Below are 21,146 nucleotides of genomic sequence, written 5' to 3'. Positions count from 1 at the left end.
GCTTAAACTTTTGTCACCTTGGTGTCTGCTGGGAGGATGGCTGGCTCTGTATTTCCAAAGCAGAGACCAGTACTCTTTGATTATTGTGTAGTCAGAGATAAGCACAAATCTAAGGTGTTGCCTGCACTTCCAGTCTGCATTCCCTTACTGTTCTTATGCCTATTTCTTAACCTAAAGTGTCTTCACCTAATTAAACCTGTCAGTGTGAAAATCTGAATTTCAAAATAAAGCATCTGTGATGCAGTGGAAAGATTTAGGTCTGCAAGCTCAGTAAACTGGATTTTACAGATTAGATTATTAAATTAATGGAGTGCTCCAATCTGAGTTTAGATGCTACACACCTTTCTCATGCTCCCATGCAATGTACATTTGTTTTGTTGGAAGAATAGTTGTATATGAGATGAACAATTCTTTCTAAGCATGGATGATACCAGAGTGAAGTCTTGGTTGAGTAATTATAAGTGTTTTGAACTCCCAATGGGTTTTAGTGGAAACAAAATCTCACTGCCTGCCTAGGTTGACTTCTCTATAATTCATTCCAAAAAAGAACAATATAAATTGAATAAGTGGTGACTAATGTGAACCTAGTCAACTGAGGGAGGTGTGTGTAATTTTGTTATTTGCCTGATTCCATTATTTGCTTTTGTGCTCAATATGCTGATTGATTATAAGAAAGACTATTCCTTTAGACTCAGTGGAAGATTTAATGAGCTACTGCCACATCACTTGTTGTCTTTTTGTCAGTATATAAAAATGTTGTTAGAAAAATTGCTGATTGGGAATTGCCACAGGAAAAAAAAATCAGTGAACATTGGCTGTTGTAATATAAATAATATCTATGTATCTCTTTAGAGTAGTGTTAAAGCTATAATTTTTATGTTAAAAGCATAAACTGGCATTACTGCTGGGAGGAATTGATCTTTTCTGTCTCCTGGTACATTTGAACTTTATTAGAGGATTGATCTAAGTTTAAAATTAACGAAGCCAAAAAAATAAAAAGGGGACAGGCAGCATGGAAGTGGGGGACAACAGGAGTTTTGGTGGCTTACCCTTGTGTAAAGGTGACTGGTTTTCTGGCATTTAACAAGCAGGAAACTGGTTTGAAGAGCTGATACAACAGTGACCTAATAATTTTGTTTTCTGATGGTGGTTTTGTGCTCACGTACTTTTTGACAGTATGTGCAAAGCTTAGTGCAGGAAAAAGCAGAATTGTGATCACTAGTGAGAAACTTCAGTTGTAGTAGTTCTGATTTAAATGGGTTTAAGTTACTGTGGGATTGCATGCTCAGAATATGGGTCCCTGCTCTGAATTGCCCTGTTTGCTCACTGACCTTTTAGTCATTGTTAAAAAGTAGCAAAAGTTTGGAAATACCTGATGGCCACTCACAGTTGCTTCATGACTAGCTTTTCTGTTAGAAGGCTGTGTGCCTCTAAATTATTTTAAGGCCATGTTTTAATTGTGGCAGTGAAATAACTTTCTTAGCATGAGAATTTAAGACTATAGTAGTGATTTGATTGTGTCGGAGAATAGCAGCCCTTCCTACTGGCATCTTGCATTAATGACCATGATGTATGAGATTCTGTGTAAGGGTGGTCTTTCAGTGGTGGGTACTCACTGTCCCATATTTTGAATCAGTTCTTTATAAGTGTCTTACAGATTTTAATTTAATGCTAAGCCTGTGGTTTGGTACTGCTCTTTTGTCTTCACTAGAATACTTTTTTGTTGGATTTGTTGATTTAACTTTATTTCAGTTTTGACAAAAGGCATAGACATAGCTTTATGAAGTTAAGGGAATGTACTTGAAATTCAAGTTGAGGATTAACTTTTTATACCAGATCACTGCCATGGCTGTGTCCCAGAGAAGCGTCTTTAGAAAGACTTCCTGGTGGCTCAGGCTATGTCCTTGCTCCCGGGCAAAGTGATTTAGCCCTTTTGTGAATCCTATTGGTGACACTGAAGAGAAGGGATGGGAGCCTCGTATGGGCTTTATTTGTCTTCTCCTCGAAGGGGTCCAGAGATGAGAAGCTCCAAATAGGGTTGGGGGAGTAGGGTTTAAATAGGAAAGCTTAGGGGAGGGGTAGAGCAACAGACCAATTCACTGAGGGTGCAGGGGAGGAACAAGGGGGGAAGGACCAATGGGATATAAATGTTTTCCCTAGAGCAGGGAGGAATTATGGGAGAAATATTCTTCTCTGTTATCAGAAAGGTGGGTGGGTGTCTAAGAGCCTTCTCTCCAAGGGAGAGTGGCTAACTCCAATCCTGTCAGCCCATTGGCCTCCACAACTCCCCTTTATTTATTAAAAAGGCTTCTCCAACTGCTCTTTTGAGGCAACATAACTGACACGAAATCATAATTAACACAATAAGAATAATAACAAAAATCCACAGAATACTCTTAAGTAACACAAGTCCCCACCTGCTCAATCCCTATTGTCCAAGAAGATCAATAAGTCCATCAACAAATTTTTCTTCAGTATGGATCTCTTGGACTTGTTTTTTCAGCATCTGGATGCTCCTTGAAATTGATTCAGTGTGCGATGATAGGTTGAAGCAATGGAGTCCCTCAAAGTCCTGGCAGCCGTGTCCATGTATTAAAAGAAGGAAGTCGATAGCCTCTTGGTTTTGTGAGGTGGCATGTCTGGTTGTTTCCTTGTCTTGGAGGAGGTCACTAAGCACTTTTGATGTCGTGTTGGCCTGCTTACTAAGCCAGCACCCCAGGTGATGAAGTTCACCCAGAGATTTTGCAGCTGCCACCCACGGGAGAAATAGAGATGTTGCAAATCTCATGCCTCTAGACCAATTTGTTACAGTTGGATCGCAATTTTCATTGAATTCAGTGGGTGCTCTCTTTTTGAGTGCCAATTTCTTTTTCCAATCTTGAAGGATGGTTGTGTTTGGAGTGAGGGTAGTAAGCCGGTGTCCTAGTTTGAAAGGACAGGTGTCTGCCAGTAAGGGCAGAAGTTTCCCTTTGGAATAGAGACTTTGGTTCCACTCCCCTCCCCCAAGTATTATGATTGTTTGAATCAAGGACTCTGAGGCAGAGATAAGGTGGAGTGGGAATAACAGCTCTTTTACTAATATATCTAACTATACAAACAGAAAACAATAACAGTTAAAATTGCTAACAGAACGAAATAGATAACTCGGTGTCAGTCCCTTTAGATGCAAGCACGCTGTCTCTGTGCTTAGTCCAGAGCCCGGATCTGCTGAAAGGCAGGCAGGAACAAAGGCAGGAAGGAGGGGGGAGGGGCAGCAGCGGCCACGCCGGTCCCGGGCGGGAACGGGCTGCAGCGGCGGCTCCTCGCTCACCGTGTGTGTCCGGGGGATCAGCTGTGTCCGCAGAGGCAGGAGGCTGGAACGGGGCAGATGCAGGGCAGGTGATCGCAGAGGGTCTGGCTCTGCTGTGCTCGGCCACGTGGCTGAACGATCCCAGGCGTCCTCCTCCGAGCTCGCCGAAAACGCGAGTGCCCTCCCGGAAGCCTCAGAGGCCCCTCCGGGGCCGTCCCCACCCACCCCCTTTGTCTGGACCCATCAGGGACCCTGGGTGTAGCCCGGCCAGCTCCATTGGCATGATAATGGGAAAAATTCTTTCAATTGACACAGTAACAGAAAAGCACTCAACCCCCAACATTATCCACCCCGAATTTTTTCCATGCCAACATGCTACATCATATTGAAATCTTTAAATTATACACATACATGTAGTTACAGGCACAGTATCATATATAGTTCACTCTAGAACAAGGTCCCCTTGGGGTATGCATCGGGTCTCTCCATCCTTTTGCATCACCCACCAAGTGCAACCTGGTCCTTGAGCGAAAACCACCCCACGAACAGGATTGTCTTTGCTGGAAGCAGAGTTCACCCAGACAGTTTTCCCTAACATGCCTCTCAAGTGTACCACTGGAACCTTATCTCCATCTGCTGCTCCCAAGGGCTCTGATTGGGCAGGGCCTGCTCGGTTAGTGGAACCTCGGGTATTCACTAACCATGTGGCCTTTGGTAGATTGATCTCCCAGTTCTTGAAAGTCCCCCCACCAAGTGCCTTTAAGGTGGTTTTAAGCAGACCATTACAACGTTCGACTTTCCCAGCTGCTGGTGCATGGTAGGGAATGTGGTACACCCACTCGATGCCATGTTCTTTAGCCCAGGTGTTTATAAGGCTATTTTTGAAATGAGTCCCATTGTCTGACTCAATTCTTTCAGGGGTACCATGCCTCCAGAGGACTTGTTTTTCCAGGCCCAGGATGGTGTTCCGAGCAGTGGCGTGGGGCACAGCATAGGTCTCCAACCATCCGGTGGTGGCTTCTACCATGGTCAGCACGTAGCGCTTGCCTTGGCGGGTCTGGGGCAGTGTGATATAGTCAATCTGCCAGGCCTCTCCATACTTATATTTGGACCATCGCCCCCCATACCAGAGGGGCTTCACCCGCTTGGCCTGTTTGATGGCAGCGCACGTGTTACAGTCATGAATAACCTGAGAGATGCTGTCCATGGTTAGATCCACCCCTCGGTCTCGTGCCCACTTATAGGTGGCGTCTCTGCCCTGATGGCCTGAGGCATCGTGGGCTCATCCAGCCAGGAACAGTTCTCCCTTGTGTTCCCAATCTAAGTCTATCTTTGACACCTCTATCTGTGCAGCCTGATCTACCTGCTTGTTGTGCCTGTGTTCTTCATTAGCCCGACTCTTGGGAACATGGGCATCCACATGACGGACTTTCACGGGGAGCTTCTCTACCCGAGTGGCAATGTCTTTCCACTCATCAGCAGCCCAGATTGGTTTTCCTCTACGTTGCCAGTCAGCCTTTTTCCACCTTTCCAGCCAACCCCACAGAGCATTGGCTACCATCCACGAATCAGTGTAAAGGTAGAGCTTTGGCCATTACTCTCTCTCAGCAATGTCCACGGCCAGCTGAACAGCTTTGAGTTCAGCAAGTTGACTCGATCCACCTTCTCCTTCGGTAGCTTGTGCAACCTGTCGTGTGGGGCTCCATACGGCAGCTTTCCACTTCCGGTTCATCCCCACAATGCGGCAGGAACCGTCGGTGAAAAGGGCGTAGCGTGTTTCATCTGCTGGCAGCTGGTTGTACGGTGGAGCTTCTTCAGTCCGGGTCACTTGCTTCTGCTCCTCTTCATCAGCGAGACCAAAATCTTCACCTTCTGGCCAGTTTGTAATTATCTCCAAAATCCCAGGGCGATTTGGGTTACCAATACGGGCGCGCTGCGTGATGAGGGCAATCCACTTGCTCCATGTGGCGTCGGTGGCGTGGTGAGTAGAGGGAACCTTTTCTTTGAACATCCACCCCAGCACTGTCAGTCGGGGTGCCAGGAGAAGCTGTGCTTCTGTGCCAATCACCTCTGAGGCAGCTTGAACTCCCTCATAGGCAGCCAAGATTTCCTTCTCTGTGGGAGTGTAGTTGTCTTCAGATCCTTTGTAGCTTCTGCTCCAGAATCCCAGGGGTCGGCCTCGGGTCTCACCAGGCACCTTCTGCCAAAGGCTCCAGGACAGACCATGGTTCCCAGCTGCAGAGTAGAGCACATTCTTTACCTCTGGTCCTGTCCTGACTGGGCCAAGGGCCACTGCATGAGCGATTTCCTGTTTGATCTGGGCAAAAGCTTGCTGTTGTTCAGGGCCCTAATGGAAATCGTTCTTCTTGCGAGTGACCTGGTTGAGAGGGCTCACAATCTGGCTGTACTCAGGGACGTGCATTCTCCAAAAGCCGATAGCACCTAGAAAAGCTTGTGTCTCCTTCTTGCTTGTTGGTGGGGACATTGCAGTGATCTTATTGATGGCCTCAGTGCAGATCTGGCGCCGTCCATCCTGCCACTTCACTCCCAGGAACTGGATCTCTCGGGCAGGTCCTTTGACTTGGCTCTTTTTAATGGCGAAACCGGCTCCCAGCAAAATCTGGATGATCTTCTCTCCTTTCTCAAACACCTCCATTGCTGTGTTCCCCCACACAATGATGTCATCGATGTACTGCAAATGTTCTGGAGCCTCACCCTTTTCCAGTGCAGCCTGGATCAGTCCGTGGCAGATGGTGGGGCTGTGCTTCCACCCCTGGGGCAGTCGGTTCCAGGTGTACTGCACGCCCCTCCAGGTGAAAGTAAACTGAGGCCTGCACTCTGCTGCCAAAGGAATGGAGAAGAATGCATTTGCAATGTCAATGGTGGCATACCACCTTGCTGCCTTGGACTCCAGCTCGTACTGGAGTTCCAGCATGTCCGGCACGGCAGCGCTCAGCGGTGGAGTCACTTCATTCAATGCCCGATAGTCCACAGTCAGTCTCCATTCTCCATCAGATTTCTGCACAGGCCACATAGGACTGTTGAAGGGTGAGTGGCTCTTGCTGACCACCCCTTGGCTCTCTAGATCACGGATCATTTTGTGGATGGGGATCACAGCATCTTGATTTGTCCGGTACTGCCGGCGGTGCACTGTCATGGTGGCAATTGGCACCTGTTGCTCAGTCACTTTCAGGAGTCCTACTGCAGAGGGGTTTTCTGACAGTCCAGGCAAGGTGTTCAACTGCTTAATGCTCTCTGTCTCTACAGCAGCTATTCCAAAAGCCCACCTGAACCCCTTTGGGTCTTTGTAGTAGCCGTTCCTGAGGAAGTCTATGCCTAGAATGCACGGTGCCCCTGGGCCAGTTACAATTGGATGTTTCTGCCACCCCTTCCCTGTCAGGCTAATCTCAGCTTCCAGCAAAGTGAATTCCTGTGATCCCCCCATCACCCCAACAATGGAAACAGGTACCTTCCCCACATGTTCTGATGGTATCAGGGTGCATTGTGAACCAGTATCAACTAACACTTTATGTTTCTGTGGCTTTGACGTGCCAGGCCATCGCACCCACACTATCCAATAGATCCTGTCATCCCATGCCTCTCCCTGGCTAGAGGCAGGGCCCCTCTAGCCCTGGTTATTATTTCTTTCCTGGGCATACATAGTGGAGGTTCCTTCCAGGGGATCTGACAGAACATCCTCCTTGCTGTAATACCCTGCACCTTGCTTGTGGGAGGTTGAGGCTACCTTTATTTTAGTGCGGCTCCCTCGGTTAGCATTTCCCTCCCTGAGCTGACGCACCCGTGCTGCCAGGACAGAAGTGGGTTTCCCATCCTATTTTCCCATGTCTTCCCCATGGTCTCGCAGGAAAAACCACAGGTCAGCTCGTGAGGTGTACCCTCTCTCCCTAGCTGGGGGACGTGAAGCTCTGACTTGGGGGCCTGTGACTCGTACTGCTGCTACGCTGATCTTCTTCACCTCCTCCCTCACCTCCCTCATCTCCTCCATCATCTCTTCCCTCATATCCCTCATCCTATCTTCGACCTGTTGGAGGTCCCTGGCCACGGCAGAGACATTAGCCTGCATTGGGCCATTCATCATGCTCTCGAAATTCCTGAGTTTGTTGGCAACAGAACACACTGTCTCTGGACTGTTATCGGCATTAATCATTGCTATGTAGGTGGTATATTGAGATGGACCCAAGGTTGCCAGATTCCATAACATCTGCCCTGTGCACTTGACCTTGTCAGGGTCATTGTCATGCTGTCCATCCCTCCCAAAGAGTACCTTTAATACTGCTGTCTCTCTCAGCTGCTGGATCCCTTCCTCAAGGGTCTTCCAGTGCATCCTACGGTGGTGCTCCTGCATTCTCTCTCTGTGTACAAACTTCTCTCTCACACTCATTAAAAGCCGGTCCCAGAGGGAAAGGTGCCTTGCTCACTTATGAATATCTGGTCCACACCTGAATCCTGGGCCAAGGATCCCAAATTCCTGGCCTCAGTTCCATCCAGTTGTACACCTGTTCCCGTAAGGTCCCAGACCCGGAGTAACCAAGTTGTGAAAGGCTCACGGCCCCGCCGAGCAATGTCTTTACGCAGGTTACGGAGACTATCGTATGAGAGGGACTCGGTGACAATCTCAACCTCTGGCTCCCTTGCTGGTTGTGAGGACCCTCCTTTCTGATCCCCATTATCTAAGTGCCTCGTTTTAATCTTAGATTTCCTAGTTTCTACAGGAGCAACTGCTGCTGGCTGTGGCTGCTCCTGTGATCCAGCTGGAACCTGGACAGATACAACATCTACGGGTTCCACTGCAGCACCATCTGACTCTCCCTCTTTAGGGCAGAGTTTCTCACCAGCTGGAGAAAAATGCTCCTTCATCATCTGGCTGTGCTCCTTAAACATCTGGCTATGTTCCTTCAACATCTGGCTTTTCTCCTTCAACATTTGACCTATATCCTTCACTAGAGCCCCCACCCACTCTGGGTGGCTCATTTCTGCGGTGGGCTGTGGGGCAGCATCAGGCTCTGGGGCAGCATTCCTAGTCTCAGAGGCAGGTTCTGGGGCAACATCCCTAGTCTCAGGGGCAGGCTCTGGGGCAGCATCCCTAGTCCCTGGGGCAGGCTCTGGGGCAACATCCCTAGTCCCTGGGGCAGAGGCAGGTTCTGGGGCAGCATCCCTAGTCTCTGCGGCAGAGGCAGGTTCTGGGGCAATATCCCTAGTCCCTGGGGCAGGTATCAGAGTTGTTGTCCAAGTCAATATTCCCTTGTTTCTGAATGCTAAGTAGAACAAGCCTACCAGCAACACCAGCCACTGTATAATAACAGTGGCAATTAAAACAGATCTGAAATCCTTGAGAACCAGTGGGGTAGCCTCAAAAAACTGGGTGATGTGTTGGGAGAAAATTTCCCTTGCACTCGTTATCTCACAGTAAGTACCATTACTGAAATAGCCCCAGAAACACGCAGTTAGAGTACGATAGCTCCGGATCCATGCAACCGCTTCCCAGAAAAAATTAAAAACCCATGAATTCCTGACATAATCAATCCACCAAACCAATCGGACAATAGCCACAGCAACCTTGGTGAGGGGGCCCAAATTCAAAAAAGGGCTTACAAATGGGAGGGAGATGGCTGTGACCACATGGAACACAAACCAGATTAAACCAGACAACATATTGCCAGTTAAGAGAGCTGTTATTCCTGTCTTAACTCTCAACTCAGTGCCCTCGAGCCCCACATTGGGCGCCAAAATCTGTCCTAGTTTGAAAGGACAGGTGTCTGTCAGTATGGGCAGAAGTTTCCCTTTGGAATAGAGACTTTGGTTCCACTCCCCTCCCCCAAGTATTATAATTGTTTGAATCAAGGACTCTGAGGCAGAGATAAGGGGGTGGGAATAACAGCTCTTTTACTAATATATCTAACTATACAAACAGAAAACAATAACAGTTAAAATTGCTAACAGAATGAAATAGATAACTCGGTGTCAGTCCCTTTAGATGCAAGCACGCTGTCTCTGTACTTAGTCCAGAGCCCGGATCTGCTGAAAGGCAGGCGGGAACAAAGGCAGGAAGGAGGGGGGAGGGGCAGCAGCGGCCACACCGGTCCCGGGCGGGAACGGGCTGCAGCGGCGGCTCCTCGCTCACCGTGTGTGTCCGGGGGATCAGCTGTGTCCGCAGAGGCAGGAGGCTGGAACGGGGCAGATGCAGGGCAGGTGGTCGCAGAGGGTCTGGCTCTCCTGTGCTCGGCCGCGTGGCTGAACGATCCCAGGCGTCCTCCTCTCAGCTCGCCGAAAACGCGAGTGCCCTCCCGGAAGCCTCAGAGGCCCCTCCGGGGCCGTCCCCACCCACCCCTTTGTCTGGACCCATCAGGGACCCTGGGTGTAGCCCGGCCAGCTCCATTGGCATGATAATGGGAAAAATTCTTTCAATTGACACAGTAACAGAAAAGCACTCAACCCCCAACAGCCGGCCAAGGGTGCATGGACCATTTTGAAGGCAGGAAGGGATTCCTGCCAAGCTCGATCTCCACAAATGAGGAAGACTCTTTGGGGGCATTTTCTGGGTTGAAAGGAAGCAGACATTTTGGGTTGTGATTTTTCCGAATAATTACACCAATCATCTGAATTATAGATCTTTTTTTTGTTGGGGTAATGTCATTGGGCCAGGAGGATGGATTGAAAAAGTAAAGACTTACACAGTAGCTGGCTTTAGCTGACCCAAATAAGTCCAATTCTTGTAGCTCCCCACATGCTGGTGGAAGAGCTTCTGACCAGCTTTTACCTTCTTCAGAAGGGTGGAGCCACTGTTTCCCAGATGTTTGCTGGTTTGGGCAACTCCTCCAAGGAGGGGTTTTCCCCATGTTTGAATGGAATCCCAACCAGACATGTTGAGAGCAGGTTATCTACTGAGCCCATGGACAGGCACAGGTCTTGTTGCTGCAGGGATTTGGCTAAAGTGACCTACACATTCTGATTGGGCTGCGGGACTATCCAGCCGAGGGTGCGTCACACAGTGAGGAGCATCCAGAGGACTACAAAGATAGCAGCGAGGTGAGTGGTTCTCATCTCAAGTGGGGAGGAGACCTCTGCTAGGGGTTGTAAAACAGAGTTATTAATTCAGACGAGAGGGTTATTCTTTTATACCTTTTAGTTTTCCCTCTATCCCCCTTTTTCACACCTTCCAAAATTACCAGTCTAGCTCCATGGTGGTGGTGGTGCAAGGTAAAGGGAAGATTTTAGGGTACAGGAAGGGAGGAAAGGGCAGGTGAAGGGCCGGCAGCACCATGAGATGTTCCAGATGATTAACGAGGCTCTGGAAGCCACCGAGGGGGGGAAAGGGTAGGAACAGCAGGCGGAATGGCACACCTGCCAGATGCTGCGGCAGACCTAAAGCACTGGCTCCAAAGCCAACCGAGATAAGGCACAGCTGGTGCAGAGCAAGGTGAATTACCTGGGAATCACCATTGGAACCGAGGAATGGGGGAAAGGGAAGGAAAGGGAAGGCAAGTACAAAGGTAAGTGGTCACAATGAGAAGGGTGTAGCAGCAGCAGCTAGGAGATGCCTAGCTTGTGGCTTGATGAGCTTTTGGTGTTGTGGTAGTTGGTTTTGTACTCTTTGCTGTCTGTGACCTGGTGACGGGAGGACTTGGAAGCTTCCAGTTCAGTTTTCGATGCCGTCTTCATCTCCAGGCAGCCTGATTTTGGTCTTTAGAATCTGCTTGAAAGTGCTTAGAAGAGATCTCATTAGTCTTGGCAGAGGCAGTGTTCGTCGGCCCTAAATATGGTTTGATATATTTCCCTGAGAGCCATTTTGGGCCAGAAGGTGCAGACACACAGGCATATCCTCTCCCCCAGGTAATCAAAGGGAAAGACCCTGATATTTGTTGGGTCTCAGGGTCCTTGATCAGCACCGGTGGCTTCTCATCAAGCTTAGCTGGGGCCGAATTTGAGAAGTGCCAGAGTATGGGGGGGGGGGGGGGGGGGGTGTCAGCTCGGAGAAAGAACAATTTAAGAAATTTATAACATACAGAGACTTATGGAGTCTCAACTGGGGACATAGTTTCTGACCCACCCCACTGCTGATCAAGGACTCGCTTGATGGTACCATGGGTCCTCTCTACAATCGATTGTCCTGTCGGGTTATGAGGAATGCCTGTGGTGTGCTTAGCTCCCCATTGGTTAAAAAACTCCCTTTGTCTGTGGGAAGTGTAAGCAGGCCCATTATCCGGTTTAATTTTTTTGGTACTCCCAGGGTAGCAAATGCTACGAGAAAGGGCTTAATGGTGTGAGCAGCATCTTCTCCTGCCTGGGCCGAGGCAAACACTGCGCCGGAAAAGGTATTAACAGAAACATGAACATATTTGACCTGTCCAAAAGAAGGGTAATGTGTCATGTCCATCTGCCACACTTGGCAGCTATTCAAACCTCGGGGGTTGACCCCAGATCCTGAAGAATGCAGTTGGTATGTTTGGCAGTTCGGGCAGGTGGCCACGATGGCTCTGGCCTGTTCTCTTGTCAGCTGGAACATTTTTATTAGGGCAGATATGTTTTGATGGAAAAAGGCATGGGACATCTTTGCTTGAGCAAAGATATCCGTCACATTTGCTGTTTTGGCAGACATGACCAATGCGTCAGCTCTCCTGTTCCCTTCTGCGATGGCTCCTGGGAGATCAGTGTGTGACCTCACATGCATAATGTGGAATGGTTGCTTTCTGTGGGAGATGAGATGAATTGGTTTAGAAAGCAACTTGTATAAATTTGGGTTGGAGACTTCTTTTAAAAGAGAATGTTCTGCCCTCATAGCTACACCAGCAACATAAGCCAAATCAGTGACCACATTAATAGGTTCTTGGAATTTCTGAAAAGCTCTGATGATGGCTGCTAGTTCTGCAATTTGTGGTGATCCTTCGACCACCTGGACATTAGACTCCCACTTCTGTGTCTTGGGATCCCTCCATGTCATTACTGACTTGTGGGATGACCCAGAGACATCAGTAAAAACTGTCAGGGCTTTGAGAGGTGTTTTACTTTGAATAAATTTGGGGAACAGATCAAAATTTGATTTGAATAATTTGTGGCTGGGTAGATGGATTGAAATTTGGCCTGGGTAGCTATCCAGAGCAAACTGAAGGCTCTCATTGCATTGGAGCAAATGCTCCAAATCTCCAATAGTTGCCAATGGCAGAAGGATGCATGTGAACTCACACCCTGCAAGAGAGTGGAGGCGAGCCCTGGCTTTCTTTATTAGGTTTGCTATGAGCTCCTGGGGGGTGGTGATGGTTTTTGTGGGCTGATGGTGTGGGAACACCCATTCCAGGATTAATAGAGTATCTCTGGACTGGGCATCCCACTGGAAGATCAGTCTATGGAACCAGGGGGCCTTACCTAGGATGGCTACCATGAAAGGCAAGCTCAGTTCACACCGGTGAGCTTGACGGGACGACAAGGCCTCCTGGACTTTTCCAATGGATTCTCGGGCTTCGAGTGTGAGTGTGCATGGTGAGTCGAGGTCCTCGCTGCCGTGGAGGAGGTTGAAGAGAGTCACAAGGTTTTCCGTCGTGACTCCCAGCAGAGGACGTACCCAGTTGATGGAACCGCAGAGATGGTGGAGGTCCCGCAGGGTCTTTGGGTTGTCCCGGATGGCCAGCTGCTGGGGTATGATGGTGTGCTCACGAATCCGGAGTCCAAAGTAAGTCCAGGGGCTTGTGTGTTGTATTTTGTTTTCGCTGAGATCGAAACCTGCCGACTCAATAGCTTGAACAGTTTTGTTGAGAGTCACATTTAAGTAAGTCTTGTCCGGAGCACAAATAAGGATGTCATCCATGTAGTGGAGGACAATCGCTTCTGGGAACAGGCTCCTCACTGGTGACAAAATGTGGACAACATACCACTGGCATATGGTTGGAGAGTTTTTCATGCCCTGGGGCAGGACAAGCCAGTGGTAACATTTTAGGGGGGCTTGTTAATTGAGGGAGGGAACTGAGAACGCAAACGTCAGGCCATCTCGAGGATGGAGGGGGATGTTAAAAAAGCAGTCCTTAATGTCAATGATAGCCAGCTTCCAGTCCCAAGGCAACATGGAAGGTGAGGGCAAACTGGACTGCAGAGGACCCATGTCTTCAATGACCTCATTGATTTTTCTGAGGTCGTGGAGGAGCCTCCACCTGTCCTTGCCAGGTTTTCGCAAAATAAAGACAGGGGAGTTCCAAGGGCTATTGGTCTCAACTATGTGGCCCTTGGAGAGCTGCTCCTCCACGAGGGCTTCCAGGGAGCGCAATTTTTCTTTAGAAAGGGACCACTGATTCACTCACACAGGATGATCTTGTTTCCAGGTGAGCTGAGGGGTGGTAGGTGTTGCGCGCCACACAGTGGCCCCAGCTAAAAATCCCGGGTGTTAATACGGATGGAAGCCCCCCATTGAGAGAAAAGGTCCCTGCCCCAGAGGGTGATAGGTGCCCTCACTACATATGGCCGGATGATAGCCATTTTGCCTTCAGGACCTTCCACTAGGATGTTACGCTTGCTCCTCATCGAGACCGCAACCCCTCCGATACCCGAGATCATTCCGGTCACAGGTTCCAGTTCCCAGTTTGATGGCCACTCGGAGCGGGCAATGATGGTGACATCCTCTCCAGTGTCCATCATCCCTGGGCGGAGGATTTTCTCCCCCTTACAAAACAGATTACATTCAACAATTGGTTTCCTGGACCCAACAATGTGTACCTACATGATGATGGGATTGAGAGGAACTGTTCCGAATAGTCAGTAGGTAAGAGGAAGGCTTGGGCAATTGGAGTTCCTTGGTGCAATTCAAAGGGTGTATTAGTGCAACAGAGAGACACAAAGATCTCGTCGTCTGGGCCTACAGTTTGCACCTCTGGAAATATGTGAAAATTATCTGGCTCATTAACCGTGTCTCCAATAACAAGAATGTCTTAAGGACTGTCCTGTGGCCTGTATTTCCCTGTGGGTATTCTAAAGATACACTCGTCCATGAAGGTGATGGACAAAGCAGTTGCCAACTGGCATCTGGTTCCCACCTGAATCGCTCCGTATGTGATGTCATCTGGGTGCAGGCTTTTGGAGATGTCGAGGCTGCTGGTTGAGCCTCCCGTTGCTTGGTGATGGAAAGCAAGGCAGGGCAAAATGGCTTCCGATTTGTTGTCCTAGTGTGGGGCTGTTCTGTGCTCCGCTGGAAGTTTCCCGAACACACTTGGTAAGGGGATTGGGATTGGGGCCACGGGTGACGTTTTTGACGGTCCTGTATTGTTGCCCTGTCAGGGTAGTCCTTTAAAAAGTGTCCTAGTTTGCCACAGTTAAAAAATGTTTGGCTTTCCCTGGAAGCAACTACAGCAAATGCTCCTGCTACCCCTTCAGCGATTCCCTTAGCTACAGCCTGCAATACAGTATTTTCGGTGGACGTGTGTTTGGTGCAGGCTTCCACCATCTGATCGATAGAGGCAGGGATCTCAGGATTGCTTGGCACTCTTGGCTTGCATTTGCCATGGCTATTTTGTTTGGCATTTCTTTTCAAGCCTCCGAGCTCTCAATTTGTTTTTCGAGTGCCAGCTTTAGTCTGTCCACAAATTTTATAAAAGATTCATCCACCCCTTGTTTAATATTTGTAAAGCTTTGGGTTGGGACAGAGTAATCAGGGGTTAGGAGTAAGGCTGTCTTTGCTCCATTTGCAATATCAAGGAGAGTGGCTTCTGGCAGTTGATTGACTTGATCAACAGGTTTTTGAAGATCTCCTTCTCCAGCCAACTGTTCTAGTGTTAAAGTTGGTCTATTGGCATCTTTCGAATAGGCATCAGATAGAGTTTTGAGATGCCTTTTCCAGTTCCTGTTCCACAGCATAGCTTCTGCTGGGGTGAGTAGGCAATTGATAATGTTTTTTATATCATGAGGCACTAGAACGTGGGCGGAGAAGGAGGCTTCTAGGAGGTTTTTAAAATAATGGGAGGTCCAACCATGCTCCTTGACCCCCTTACATATTTCCTTAAGTTCCCCATATGGGAGTAACTCCCATAGTGGGGGTGCTGTGGCCCACTTCCTACTCCCTCGCTTGTAGATAACTGGGAAGGCTGTGATTTTATTTGCCAGTTCCCAGTCTCCCTCCTGGGTGACTTCCCTCTGTATACTTGCCCATCGGTCCTTGGACTCAGGGTTTGAGTCGGAGTCCGAGGAACCTTCACTCTCATCCCCTGAGGGGGATGGAGGGCGCCTGGGCACAGGGTGAGGCTTCTTTGTCCGGACTGGAGCTGCCGGGTGGTGGGTGGCAGTGGAAGTCAAGATGGCTTCCTTCCAGTCCAGGTCACTTCCGGTTCTGGTGGTGTGGGAGCCAGGAGGGGGTTGGTCAGTGGGGGAAGAGCCAACCGCAGAGGGGGAGTGGTTGAGGTTCGCGGCGGGGACGGACTTCCCGATGGAGGGGGAGGTTCCAGACATGGTTATACCCATTGATGCGTGGGGGGAGGAGGGTCCGGGCACGATGAAAAGTGCAGGAAAAGGCAGAGGAGAGGCGGGAAAGTGGCCATTTTGAGGTGGAAGGGTGGGAAAACTAGAGTAGGAAGGAGGCAAAATGCCGGGGCTGGCCACGTTGCCAGCACCATTTTGTGCAACGTTAACAGGAGGCAGAATCGGGTAGGTGGGCATAGGTGGAAGGTTTGGGCAAAGTTCCAGAGCAGCATGGCCAGTGCCACTCTGGCAAGGGGACAGAAGGGATCGGGAGGAGTCAGGGAGTCAGATGCAGCCCTGTGCACTCTGGTAGCTACCGCCTGCCGATTGCCCCTCAGACAGGGAAGAGGATTTAGGAACATGGGGAGAGGAAAGAGGGGAAGGGGTTTTTAAAGGGGGACCCGTAACCCAACTCGAACTGTTCTCTGATAATTCAAAGGATTTAACAATCATATGAAATAAAGGGAAAACCTTCACAACAGAAAGATCCCTGCTTACCTGAACAGTATATAACTTTTCCCCCACATCATCCCAAAAGGAACTTAAATGGATAGAATCCCGATTAGTAAACGGAAAATGTTTAAAAACCCAGTGAGGAAATTCTTTTAAGTTGCCCCCTTAAAAACTTAAAATTTCCCGCAAGAAGGGTACCCAGAACTTGCTAATAAATGTCCCTTTGAGGAGGGCTAAGCCGCAGGCGGCTCAACTGATTGCCCATCCTTGATTCTTCAATTCCCCCACCCAGCAGTAAAAGGTGAAAACAGAAAAGAAAGAACCCTGGTGAAAACTCACTTTCTTTCTTCGGGCTGGATGAAGCCCACTGGGTTAACAAAAGCCTGGGGGGGGGGGGAGGGGGGGGCAGTAAGCCGATCGACCGGTCTTCCAAGGCGGTCCCACAACAGTCCTGCAAAGGTCCCGATCGCCCCTCAGATGGCCCTCACTAGAACGTGAGGAGCCCTCCTTGGGGAGCTGGCAAAAGCCAAAATCGGCTTGTGTCCCACAGCCAAAGCTTGCAGCAGATGCTTCTCCAGGAACCCTTTCGGGTCCCTGTTTGGGTGCCAGCTGCCACAGTGGGGCGGTGGTGGCATGTCGCGACCTCCCAGAGAAGAGTTTTTAGAAACATGTCCTGGTGGCTCAGGCTATGTCCTCACTCCCAGGTGAAGTGATTTAGCCCTTTTGTGAATCCTATCGGTGACGCTGAAGAGAAGGGACAAGAGCCTTGTATGGGGTTCTGAAGAGCAGCTTTATTTGTCTTCTCCTCAAAGGGATCCAGGGACGAGTAGCTCCAAATAGAGTTGGGGAAGTAGGGTTTAAATAGGAAAGCTTAGGGGAGGGGTAGAGCAACAGACCAATTCACTGAGGGTACAGGGGAGGATCAAGGGGGGAAGGACCAATGGGATATAAACGATTTGCCTAGAGCAGGGAGGCATTATGGGAAAAATATTCTTCTCTATTATCAGAAAGTTGGATGTCTAAGAGCCTTCTCTCCAAGGGAGAGTGGCTAACTCCTTTTCTGTTGGCCCATTGGCCTCCACAGATCACTTTGAAAATGCCTTGCTGACTAGTAGTCTAAGACTGTGTATGGAGCTTCAGGAACAACATGATGTTTTTCTAGCAGTTTCTAAAATTGTTAGAAGTTGTTATTGCTGTTTTTAGCCAGTAGTTTATTGTGCCTATCCTGGTATGGTATCTTACATATGCCTTGTTTCCTAAAACTTCATCTTATCTGTAATATGCTAAAGTTTTTTTTTCAGACTTTTGCACTTGGGAGGGTGGGGATACTTACTTCCTCTTCTAAAATCTATTTCTACTTTTATGCTAGCTATTCCAGCTACTCTCTTTGTACCTAATGTCTGCCTCACTCAAAAATATTTCTGCTTGACTGTTACTGTGATTTGCAGCTCCCAGTCAGTCTTGTAGTTGTGTTTGTAAAAAAACTTATCTCTCTTCTGTGCATCATTAGTAAATGGTGTTTAATGCTGTATTGATAGCTGTAGGAAGTACAGTGTCCCCAAGTAAACTTTTCTAGCTGGTTCTACTCTTTTAAGAAAACCAACAAAACCAATATTTACTAAGCAGAAAGATAATCCAGACTGCACTGACTTCTAAAGCTGCAACCCTGTAATGCCATGGATCAGCTTCCCAGGTTGTGGATTTTAGGTGGGTAAAGGAAAGAAGAGCAGTAGAAGAGGTAGGCTGAGCAAGGAGGTTTAGAAGGCTGAGTTATCAGATGCGTACAGTAGGGTCTGGGACACTGTTTATGACAGAGCAAAGAGCACAGCTCCATGTGTGGGCTCAGTGAAGAGGGGTGGCAACTGCCAAGTTGCAATTGTTACCCCTTTCCTAATCTCTGTCTCTTCTCTTCAGAAGACTGAGAAAAGAGTGCAAAGAGGGAAAAATGGCCTAGTATCAGAATTCATTCTTCTGTGATCTTGTTGTTCTGCATTGATAGATGGGAATCCTTCCTCTGCAGGTTTACATGGTTGTCATCCTGTATAGAATAGGGGTAAACCCTTGCATCAAAATTTTGATAAAGCTATCCTGCTAATTTGATATTTCTAAGAAGTCCTTGGGTTTGCATGACAAGGTTTTGGTAGCAAGGGGAGGGTACTACAGGGATGGCTTCTCCGAGAAGCTGCTGGAAGCTTATCTTATGCCTGACAGAGCCAATGCCAGATGGCTCCAAGACAGATCCACCACTGGACAAGGCCGAGCCAATCAGCAACAGTAATAATGTCTCTGTAATAACATATTTAAGGATGGGGAAAAAATATTGCAAAGAAGTAATTGCATCCAAGGAAGAGAGGAGTGACAATATGTGAGAAAGTGCTGGAGACTCCAAGGTCAGTGAAGGAGATGCAGGAGGTGCTCCAGGTGCCAGAGCTGAGATTCCCCTGCAGCCCATGGTGAAGACCTGCAGGATATCTACCTGAAGCCCATGAAGGTTCACAAGAGAGCAGAGACCACCTGCAGCCTGTGGAGGACCCCATGCTGGAGCAGGTAGATGCTCAAAAGAAGATTGTGACCCAGCAGGAAGTCTGTGGTGGAACAGGGTCCTGGCAGGACCTGTGACTCCATGAAGAGAGAAGCCCACACTGTAGTAGGTTTGCTGGCAAGATTTGCGACCCCATGGGGGACCCATGCTGGAGCAGCCTATTCCTGAAGGACTGACCCTGTGAAAGGGACCCACACTGGAGCAGTTAATGAAGAACTGCAGCCTGTGGGAAGGACTCACATTGGAGAAGTTCATGAAGGACTGACTCCCATGGGAAGAACCTCATCCAGGAAAAGGGAAACAACTCCTTTACCTGAAGGAAAGCAGCGACAACATGTCATGAACTGCCTGTAACCTCCATTCCTCATCTCACTGAACTGTTGGGGTAGAGAGCATAGAAAATCGGGAATAAAGTAAGCCTGGGAAGGAGGGGGGAGTGGGGGAAGGTGTTTTTAAGATTTGTGTGTTGGGTTGATGTGACCAAAAATGTGTATTCTATCACCATCTGTTGAAGCCGGGTGGGGTAGTGATTCCATATCTCCATGGAACATACTATCTGCTAATGGGCCATCTTTAATACTAGGTGGGGCAATCATCCTTATCTTTTTCACAACCCATCCTCCCTCCAGAAAGATATCATCCATGAAAAGTCATTAAGTCCCACTGTATGACAGATAAAATTACATCATCCTATTGGGAGATGCTCCAGTCAGGGGGAGGAGCCAAGTCTTTCCTACCTAGATAAAAAAATGAGATTTTGGACAGCAAGACACCATCTTTCCACTGGATTCCAGAGGAAAACTGGACCTTTTCCACATCATCCCTGGACCTTCAGAGGAAAACTGCACCCTTCTACAGGAGCACTGCTTCATCTGAACCATATCTGCCACTGCAGGAGGACTGTAGCCACCATTTAATTGGACTGCTACCAACACCCTGACTGACAGGGTGTCAGGTTGTATTCTGACTCTGTCAGGGTTGGGATTGTTCTTTGTAATACTGCATTTCTATTTTAATTTTCCTAGTAAAGATCTTTGATTCCTAATTCCCATATCTTTGCCTGAGAGCTCCTTAATTTCAAAATTATAATAATAATTTGGAGGAAGGGGGTTTACATTCTCCATTTCAAAGAGAAGCTTCTGCCTTTATTGGCAGACACCTGTCCTTCAAACCAGGACAATTTGTTTTGCTTCTCATTATCTTATTTGGATTTTGATTGGGAATTAATTCAAATAATTTCTCCAAGTCAGGTTTGTTTAGTCTCTGTTGGTAATTGGTGAGTGATCTCTCCCCTGTCCATTTGTGGAGGGGAGTGATAAGAGCAGTTTTGGTGTGCACCTTAACTCCAGCCAAGGTAAACCACTACAGTATTGTAGAAGTACAGAAATGTCTTTTAAAACATGGACAGTGAACTAGGGCAAGGAGGAGAACAAGTAGTGAGGCGAGGAAAAGGAAAGTAATTAAAACAGGAACTTTCTAAACTGAATTTACCATGTCTTTGAGCTACTGTTTATTCAGTTTAGATGATCTCAAAACAAGGGTTAATTTTGTTCCAAATTTGAAGCCTTTCATAGGTAATTCTGATGTTTGGACAACCAGTATATTAGTGACTTAGGATTATAACTTTTGTGCTATGGTAAGCTTGTAGTTTTTCAGTGACTTTTTATAACCACATAATTTTCTAATTAAAACAAACATCACTTTGTTCTCAACAGCAACTCTTGTAATACCAAATAATATACATAGTCTCCCTCAAAAAAACCCAACAAACCAAAAAACCCTCAGATACTGAGGTTCTAAAAAAGAAAAAAATTCCACCAAAACTATGTAGAAATATGCCACATGCAAGAAATATTTTCTAACAGTTTGCATAGACATGTGCTTTATGGATGATTAAGTAACACCAAAATTTTCATGCTTTCTTGACACTAATGCTGTTGCATTTGAGGCTTTAGGAGAGCGGCAAAGAGGATAATGTAACATAGTTCTTTGTGTAATGGAGAAGCAAAAGAGAAAGAGAGCTGTATTTAAACAAAAACTACACTTATATAGGGTAGTACGTGCAAAACAGAATAGAAAAGACTCATTGGTTTAAGAAGGCAACACCTCTTTGAAAACATGCTTTTTGCAAAACATCATGTCTCCAGCAGGTGTTTAATCATTGTTATAATTTTTTGTCCTTAAGCAGCTTGAGAAAGGGCTGCTTTCTTGGATCTCAGTAGTATCCTAATGACACTATGCAACATGCAAAAATAAAGCCATTCCCTATATGAAGCTTGTAAACTGAGGTTGGCAACCGAAATTGGAGGCAACAAATATTTGTTGTTGTTAAAATAGAGATTAATATTCTTTGTGGGTGATAACAAGGAAGTTTGAATAATTTGAATTGGATAATTTTCATGTCAGTAGTTA

At 47.7% G+C, this 21,146-nt stretch overlaps 1 protein-coding gene across 5 annotated transcripts in view; it reads left to right on the top strand.

The window, feature by feature from the left end:
- The window catches only part of LOC306814073 (ubiquitin-associated protein 2-like), a 185,728-nt gene that overhangs the window by 58,170 nt on the left and 106,412 nt on the right, over positions 1-21,146 (top strand). The window lies entirely within an intron of this gene.

The sequence above is a fragment of the Erithacus rubecula genome (genome assembly GCF_903797595.1).
Source record: "Erithacus rubecula genome assembly, contig: SUPER_W_unloc_1, whole genome shotgun sequence".
Taxonomy (NCBI): domain Eukaryota; kingdom Metazoa; phylum Chordata; class Aves; order Passeriformes; family Muscicapidae; genus Erithacus; species Erithacus rubecula.
The sequence above is the reverse complement of the archived record's forward strand: the minus strand, read 5'-3'. Positions and strand labels throughout refer to the sequence as shown.